General features: G+C 40.8%; 1 pseudogene; it reads right to left on the bottom strand.

The window, feature by feature from the left end:
* Positions 1-8,669, bottom strand: part of LOC135213214 (gastrula zinc finger protein XlCGF8.2DB-like) — a 68,326-nt pseudogene that overhangs the window by 1,181 nt on the left and 58,476 nt on the right.

Here is an 8,669-nt window from a genome sequence, read left to right as displayed (position 1 = left end):
GAAAATTTTCAATTTCTATCAGAGGTGCAATGGTTGCACCTCTATATTCCACTAGCCTTATATCTAAGGACTAGTTTCAAGGTGTTTACTATTGCTTTGAGGGCAGCAATCTGCACTTCATTTATACTGGGCAACTTCGTATAGCCTGAAGATATTTTCTCAGATTTTTCTTTATAAGTCCTATTGCTCCTACCACCAAAGGTATTTTTTTCTCTATTTCCTTCAGTTCCCATGTGCTTTTCAGGTCATTCTTAAGGTCTTGGTATTTTGTTATTTTATGCCTTTCAGCTCTATTGAGGCCAAAGTCACTGGGTACTGTCACATTTATAATCTTTGCTGTTTATTCCTCCTTGTTCCAGATCACAATATCAGGTCCTTCTATATATCTTCCTGTTGGAATTTCCTTGTCATAAGATGGTAACAGCCCTAATGGAGGTGACTGGATCTGGTTCATGCTCTCACACTTTCCCTTTCACTTCAATTCTGTATTCTTTACATATTTTCCAATATATATTTACATATCTTGTTGTGGTGGGCTTGTGTAGTGACCATCTGCAAGCAGGGCCTTGCAGGCTGATATCAGATGACTAACACTCTCAACCGCTGCATGACAAAGCTACATTAGTCATTTCCTGATATGCTTGGCATTTTCTTGAAGCCATTTGTCAGGAGGCCTTGGTCTTGTGCTCCTATTATCAGTCAATCTCCATCATAACCTGGATCTCCATTTCTTATACATCTAAGTGACTCTTCTTTGTCTATGTAACTTTTCCAACTCTTCTTGAAATCTTCCCGTCCTTCCATGGTCTTTCCACCTTTCCATTTTAAGTCTCTCCTCTCTGTGACTGTATTTCTTCTTAGTTTTCGTGGCTATTGTTGCTGTTGGAGTCTGTTCGGTATCCTCTGTGTCTTTTATCAGATCTGCAGAGTTCTTGGCCAGTTTTGTTATTGATGTTAGTTGACTCAGGGCTTCATTATGGTGTTGGGCAACCTTTTTGATGTTTTCGTCTTCAGAGCTTTTGATGTTTCAGTCTTCAGAGCTTTTTAAGTACTTGCCTAAACTTACTATTGGTGCTCTGTAGTCCTGGTTGATCTCAGTCAGGCCTAATCCACCTTCTCCGCGAGGGAGGTATATTCTGTCCATACACTGGTGTCTGTATGTGACTTTATGTAAGATGAGAATCTTCCTGGTTTTAATTTCCACCCTGTCTAACTTACCTTGTGGCCAGTCTACAATGCCAAAACCATATGTCACCAATGGTATTGCCAGCTGGTTTATGGCAGTGATCTTGTTCTTTGGTGTTAATTCTTTAATTGGCAGATGTAGTCTTTCTTGATCTTTTCTCTCACTTAATTGTGTTCTATACCAGTGTTTTTTTCTATTCCCAAGTACTTATACGCAAACTCCTCTGTCAGGACTTCAACAAATATGCCTTCCTCTACCTTTATGCCTTCTGATGTTACTTTCTTCCCTCTCTTTATTGTAATCTTGGCACACTTGTCCAACCCAAATTCCATGCAGATGTCATTTGAGAATTGGTAGACTGTCCTAACTAATTCTTCCAGTTTTTCTTCTGAATCTACATACAACTTCAGGTCATCCATGAAGAGCAGGTGGTTCACTCTTTCACTCTCTTTTGTGCTTCTGCTTTTGCTTAGGTCATAGCCAGTGTTAGTGTTGTTCAAGATTTTACTAAGGGGATCTATGGTCAAGAAGAAGAGAAGTGGTGAGAGGCTGTCACCTTGGAATATTCCTCTTTGGATTTTTATGTCTGGAATTACTATCTGGCCCTCAGAGTGTTTTAGACAGAGTGGTCTTCCACTTACTCATCTGTGCTGCCAAGAAAGATCTTATTTCCTCATTGATGTTGTCTAATTCCATACATTTGAATATCCAGGTGCATGGCACGATGTCAAATGCCTTCTTGTAATCTATCCAAGCCATATTAAGATTCCTTTGTCTTTTCTTACAATCTTCTAATATTGTTTTGTTTATTAGTAGTTGATCTTTAGTGCCTAGTTTGTTTCTTGTGCATCTCTTTCGTTCTTTTTCCATATATCTGCCTTGATCTAGGTGCTCACAGATGTCATCTGCTATGACTCCTTTGAGCCATTTGTAGGTTGTTGGTAGGAAGCAGATGGACCTATATTTGTTTGGGAGCTGTCTCAGAGCTCTTAGGGAGAAGGTTGGTATTTCCTGTTGTGAGCCACTCTTCTGATTCTTCTTCTCCTCTTATTATTCTTGAGAAGGATTGCACATAAGTGTGGTGTAGTGCTGTGATCGTTTTTAGCCAGAAATTTGGGATCTTGTCTATTGCTGTTATCTTGAAATTATTATATTTTTTTATTTTTTTTGTTACTTTTTTGATGGTGAACCTTATTGGTGGCATTTCTCTTGGTGTTGTCTAGGGTCTTCAAACAGTGGCTTCCAAAATTTCTCAGATCTTCCTTGATCCGTGGATTTTCACCAAACTGCCTATTTATCTGTTTTGCTTTTATCTTCTGTTGTTTGCCTTTACTTTATTTTCTTTATTTTAGCTATTTTCTTGAGCAGATTTTGTGAGTGATTTTGATCTGTCATATAGTTGGTCATTTGAGAGATCTCTGCCCTTAACTGGTTTATTTTATCATGTTGTTTCTTTTTCCTCTCCAGTATGCAACCTCGTATGACGTGTAAGATGTGATTTCCGGGAAAATGCTTTCCCACATTCCTTGCAAATATATGGCTTCTCTCCAGTGTGCAATCTCATATGACTTGTAAGATTTGGTTTCTGGGAAAATGTTTTCCCACATTCTTTGCACATGAATGGCTTCTCTCCAGTATGCAATCTCATATGACTTGTAAGATTTGGTTTCTGGGAAAATGCTTTCCCACATTCTTTGCACATGAATGGCTTCTCTCCAGTATGCAATCTCATATGACTTGTAAGATTTGGTTTCTGGGAAAATGCTTTCCCACATTCTTTGCACATGAATGGCTCTCCAGTAGCAATCTCATATGACTTGTAAGATTTGGTTTCTGGGAAAATGCTTTCCCACATTCTTTGCACATGAATGGCTTCTCTCCAGTATGCAAGCTCATATGAAGTGTAAGATGTGGTTTCTGGGAAAATGCTTTCCCACATTCTTTGCACATGAATGGCTTCTCTCCAGTATGCAATCTCATATGACATGTGAGTTCTGGTTTCTGGGAAAATGCTTTCCCACATTCTTTGCACATGAATGGCTTCTCTCCAGTATGCAATCTCATATGACTTGTAAGATGTGGTTTCTGGGAAAATGCTTTCCCACATTCTTTGCACATGAATGGCTTCTCTCCAGTATGCAATCTCATATGAAGTGTAAGATTTGATTTCTGGGAAAATGCTTTCCCACAGTCATTGCATATGAATTTCTCTTTGGTAGGATTTGTGATATCATTTGTAAGAGTAATTTTCTTGTAAAATGCTTTCTCACAGCCAGTGGATACAAAAGGCTTCTCTCCATTGTCTCGGATCCTTCTTTCTTGTTTTACTTCCTTTTTGCAAGTTTGTGAATGTTTTTCATTCACTGTTGAATTCATTTCATATGAATATTCATCATCTTCATTAGACTCACAGAATTCCTCTGGTTCTATTTTGATGTCCATCGATGAATCCAGAGACAAAAAGTCTCCATCACTGGTTCCACTAAAGGCAGCCAAGTTGCTGTTTTCTTGATTTATGGAAGGCAGTGATAATGCACCTTCAGTTTCACTTTTCAAAGGAAATTCTAAAGAATGTCCTGGATTCATTTTAGCCATATGTCCTGTCCTGTTCTGTAATGACAATGTGTTCAATTCACAACTCTTAACACAGAATTGTTTACAAATAATTACTGAATAAATCTGTTAACAATTGAGTACAATATCTTGAAGGACTACAACCAGATTTTACTGCTGATGTATGAATCTAATATTTAAAACAAATTTTACTTGTTGTTTAAATTTCTTAAATACACGGACAATAATTCACTGTAGTCTCATACACTTTTAAGAGTTGCTATTGGTAATGTTCAATGTAGTACCATTGAACAACATGCATTTCCCAAAATCCTGATGCTAATCAAAACTGACGAAGGAAGGAAGGTTCTTCTGAGGGAGAATCTGAAATAAAAAAAATGCAACACAGAGTTAGGAAACATAATGCCAGAACTGAAGCAGCAAAATAATAAATTCAATTCAGGTTCCCATAAAGGTCTCAGGCCAATTGACAAAGCGTGCATTTAATAGTTCTATCGAAACATGAATACAATCCTACCAAACGTTGTCCAGACACAGCATCAAAACATTCCTGAGGCAACAGTTGATTAACAGTTAATATTGACACCCACCACCTCACATCTGTAAACCTTCTAAGCTTGACATTACAATACAAATTACTTATGAACATATCTTATTAACAAATCAAAGGCCAAGAACAGAAAATGCAAGAGACCAGCATAACAGTTTTGTGGGGTAACAGCGGGAAGGGTACAGTACACAGCAAATGCTTAATTATATGTGACCCAGCTATACATAACACCATATTATCCACAGATGCAGTAGATATTAATAAAAAAATAGTAAGGGCCAATTGAGTAGTAATTTGAAGAGAGATCAAAGTTTTCAAATTAGTTCCACTGATTGTTATTGTGGATACAATACAAGAGTAGAAATTATGACCAGCAACACTGATGACAGTCTAGGAAGGTATGTGCTGCTACATTTCTTCAAATATGACATTTTTTCAGAGCTTTATGAACCAGAGCTTTTTATGAAGGAGTATCTTTCAGTGCATGTTGGAAATGGGTTAACTGGTGGTTAAGAAGAGTGAGTAGGGTAATGAACAAAGATGGGAGATATGATATAAGGTTTATGTTTGCATACCTATGAAAATTTCATATTATAGCATTTCCTCGATTAGTGTATCTGCATATGCATGCATGGCTTGCGACATGGCAATATATTCACATTTAACTCCAGCCCTACCAAAATCTACATGAATGTATACATACATAAATAAAAATGAATACAGTAAAAAGCCCTTCTGGTTTTCAATGCTGGAAAGGTGGAATAACTACAAACTTTTTTAAGTAATGTGTATTTTTCCTAATATACAAACCAGAAGGATATAATTGCAGCACAAGCTGGGAAAACAGCCGTTTAACTTTAAATAAAGTGGTTAACTATCAATGGTAGGATGGGGGTCCGGCCCACCCCACCCTTATGCTTCACTTTAACCTTTTGGCTCAGGTAGCAGAATGAGGGGTGGCTTGAGGTGGGCAATGTATGTAAAGACCTAAAGGTTTGCATGTTCAGAAAAGTACAAATTACTTAAAATATTTGTAGTCTGTTCCTACACAAATATAATCCTTTGGTCTTTATGTCTGGAAACTTACTTCTTGATGGAAAGATTCTCAGTAAATCTCTAAACTGACTGGTACCTCATTTCACCTGGGCCTCCCTCCTGGTCATGTAGAGCACAGGAAGGATTCCTGTGCGTCTGGCATGTTGAGCTTATGTGATGTTCAGCTGTCTGACTTCTGGGCCTTTCAAACTAATGGGCATGTAATGTATTGCTTCATTGATTCAAAAAGGTTTTGGATGAACCTATAGTGTTTTGTTTTATTGTCAGCCCCTCTCTGCCTTTGCTAGAGAGAGGGGATGGACATACATCTATTAATCTACAGACTTCTAGATTATAGACAGGGCACAGCACTTAGTTATGTAGCTCACCTGCATCGCACGCCCCTTCAGCATGTGACAATTCGCCAGCCTTCCCTCTGCCCTGTAGGCAAGGAGGGTTATAAAAAGAGATAGGGAGGAGGCCAGTCACTCACACTCTCTCTTTGTAACTAAGAACACTTTAGGCGAGATGCTACCTGTCCCTCTAGGGGAGCTGGGTGAGCTACGCAATTTGTTAAGTAGCCACCACAGGAAGGAAAAGGTGTCCATGGACCCATGGGCAACATCTCAAAGGTAGAAGGATGTGAATGTGGTCTTTCATGAACACACTCCCACCCTTAGTACTACTGGAACCGACAGGTTCTTCCAGAATGCGAGGGATTGGCCAATGCCCCGAACCTTCTAAGCTCTTACTCAGAAAGTACTCCTATCTACCTCATCAGAAGTACTGTGCACTCCCTTGATTTTCTCACCAATCCAGAAAGAAACTATTTTCTTGGACACCTCTTCCTTGGTCGAGCAAGTACTAACAAAGAGCCGTCGACATTGAGGATGGAGATGTTGAAACCTCTCTAGAAAGCACCACAACACTCGAACTGGACACAGTAGCATATTCTCTTGATCACTATCAGCAAAGTCCTCTAGGAAGGGGATCAAAAAGAACTCTAATCCGGAGTCAGGAACCAATGGATTCTGAGTCTTCGTTACGAATTCTGGGACAAACTAGAGCGTGACAGATCCTCATCCCTTCAAGTGTTTAACATTGAAGGAAAGTCCATGATGTTCACCAACTCTCTTTGCCAATGCCGGTAAGCAAGAACACAATTTTGAAGGTCAGATCCCTGTCTGACGACTCTTGTAAAGGCTAGGGTACACAAGTCAGGCTCCGTAAGACAAGAGCCACATCCCACTCCGGGGGACTGAATTCCCTTTAAGCAAAGGATTAGTCCAAGGTAAGGGCAGCTCTGTAGCTCCTGACAGCTGTGACGAAGAGAAACTTCTCTCAGTGAAGAAAGACAAGAAAGTCTGTTACCTGCTGAAGAGGAGATCTGACCAGAGAGATACCTCATCAACGACACCAATCACAGTAGATGACCCATTTCCCCTAGTGCACAGCCGCTGAAGATTTGCAAAGGTATCCAGAAATCTTGGTTGTTGTGTGACAAGAAAAAACCTCTTGCTCACAGGAGATGGTGGATAGTCTCCAGGCATGAAGTGACAGTTCTCTCACAGCCTGGCGATACCTCTCTATGAGCGGCTGGTACAGCAGGTTGTGCCAAGGGGGAATCTCTCTTGGTACCCAGGAAAGTAGAGCTAGCAGGTCCAGATACCACTCGGCATGTGGCCACTTGGGAGTTAGCAGGGTCATCCTTAGATTTGGGGTGATCATGACCCTGTTGATCACCCAACGAATCAGACAAAATGGAGGAAAAGCATAGGCCTTGGAGATTGTCCCATGGGTGTTGGAAAGCCTCTCCTATTGCTGCCCCTGGGTCCAGCACAAAAGAACAGAACACAAGGAGCTTTCCATTGTGCCAGGTTGCAAAGAGGTCTATAGCTGATAAGCCCCCAAAATCAAACAATCTTTCTGCAATGTCTTGGGTGCAGGGACCATTCTGTCCCTACTCTGAACCCTGGCAACTAAGCTCGTCTGCCGCTCTGTTCTGGTTCCCCAGGATTTACCTGGCTGACAGATCTACTGAGTGTGCTGCCGCCCACTCGTGAACCTGCACCACCAACATGTGGAGCTGAAGGGAAAGCAATTCACCTGCTTGTTAACCTACACCATCACTGTGCAGTTGTATTGTTGATATAAACAATTTGGAGTTCCCCATCACTGGATCCAGAACTTCTTGTACAGCCAAAAATACCACCTTGAGATCCAGAATATTGATGTGAAGGTGTACGAAGGTCCGGTTCCACACACCTGAAATCAGCAACTCTTCCAGGTGTGCATTCTCTCTCTCTCGGTTGATGTATCCAAAAACAGAAGCATCACAGAATTTCGAGTGCCTAATGGCACTCCTATTTACAACATTCCTGTCGTCTAACCACCAGAATAAGTCCTTCATTACTTGAGAAAGGAATCAGGAAGAATGGGGAGTCCCTAATGGGAGACCAAAACTCCTTCATTCTCCACTGAACAGAACAAAGGTGAAGCTGTTCATGAGGGACCAGCTTCTGCAAGGATGACAGGTGACCGAGAATGACTTGCTACTGCCGAGCTGGTTCTTCCTATTGAGACAGGAATAACTGCATTGCCTCTCTGAAGTTGCTAATATGTGAGTCTGAGGGGCAGTCTCTTGCTGCTACCACATCTGTCAGCATAGCCGGATATGAGATACTTTACCCTTTGCTTGGGTGTAAGATCAGACTTCTCAAATTGGTTGCTACAAAAAGGTCCTGACAAAACACAAGAAGTCATTCTATCTCCAGGAGCAACTATGACCAAGATTTTGCCAGGACTAGCTAATCATTGAGATACCTCAGAAGGTGTACCCCAAGTGAAATGGCCCATGGCCCAAACTGAACAAGGACAAACAAGCGGCAAGCAGTTCGGAGCCCAAAACAAAGTGCTCTGAACCAAAGATTAAGCAGAGGTACTTGCAAGAGGACTGGTGGATGGGTATTTGAAAATATGCATCCTTGAGGTCTAGACCTAGAGAAAGCATATGCTAAAATCTCAAGAGATGTGTTGTTTTGGTGTCTGAGGAAGAGGAAAGTCCCGTAAAAGTTGGTTAGCCTGGTCAAGATGATATATCAAAGAACAAGCACAAAAGTAATAACAGCAGTTGGGGAAACAGAAAACTTTGGAGTTAGTGTTGGATTACACGAGGGTCAGCATTAAGCCCATTTTTGTTTGTGCTGGTAATGGGTGTGTTAAGTGAAAAGATCAGGAATGAAGCGCTGTGGGAGTTGTTGTATGCTGATGATCTGGTGATTACTGCCAAAACTATGGAAGACCTACAGAGAAGGGTTGGAGAGT

Source organism: Macrobrachium nipponense, chromosome 42 (genome assembly GCF_015104395.2).
Source record: "Macrobrachium nipponense isolate FS-2020 chromosome 42, ASM1510439v2, whole genome shotgun sequence".
Lineage (NCBI taxonomy): Eukaryota > Metazoa > Arthropoda > Malacostraca > Decapoda > Palaemonidae > Macrobrachium > Macrobrachium nipponense.
The sequence above is the reverse complement of the archived record's forward strand: the minus strand, read 5'-3'. Positions and strand labels throughout refer to the sequence as shown.